The following is an 822-nucleotide window of genomic DNA, read 5'->3' on the forward strand; positions in this document are numbered from 1 at the left end:
AAACAGTTAATTTTATGAACCATGACTCCATAGATTTGAAATCTCCAGATTTTTGAAATTTTCAGACTCAAGTAACCAAACAGGTCCTTAGGAAGTCTGAAAATTCAAAAAAAAAAAGGGTGTAGGAAAGAGGAATATAGTGTAGGCTGCCAGATACCTAGATGGGGAGTTCTATAGAGCTTGTAATTAATGAAATGGATCCTAGAAGGCTGTCTATTCAGGCATAGCATGGATTTGGTTTGACCTCACTAAGAATCTCAGCATTTCTTCAATCTTGGACCTAAGAATTTGAACAAAACATTGTTGCAGCAGCAACACTCGTAAAGGAGGACTCGAACTGAGAATACTTTATTGATAATCTGAATTGGTGCCATCTCCACCAAGTGGAGGGGCTTACTTGTACATAATAAGCTGGAGTTGTAATATGCATAGAACTCCAAACCGAACTCAAACTGAAAACAGAAATTAATTGACTTAGACTAGGAAGTGTTAATACTAACTCAAATAGGTCTCTATAACTCAACATTTACATAGACAGGGACCCCAAATCATAGCCCTTTAATGATTTAATAATTAATTAAAGAATTACTTCAATACCCTCTGATTGAGTAGATTTACAAAACTACCGTTGAAATTACTAACACTGAAAAATAAAATATGGATAAGCATTAATGATTTGAAGTGCTGCTGGGCAGCAAGCCTAGGGGCTCCGAAGCTCTAGTGCCATCGAGTAATACCAGGATCATGAAAACCAGGATGAGAGCTGAGCTGGGTAATAGAATTGAGTATATTTATCATCCAACCTCAAAACTTCACCTACAA

This window comes from Hakea prostrata, unplaced genomic scaffold, assembly GCF_041222555.1.
Source record: "Hakea prostrata isolate BN-2017 unplaced genomic scaffold, UWA_Hpros_2 contig_15, whole genome shotgun sequence".
Taxonomy (NCBI): Eukaryota; Viridiplantae; Streptophyta; class Magnoliopsida; order Proteales; family Proteaceae; genus Hakea; species Hakea prostrata.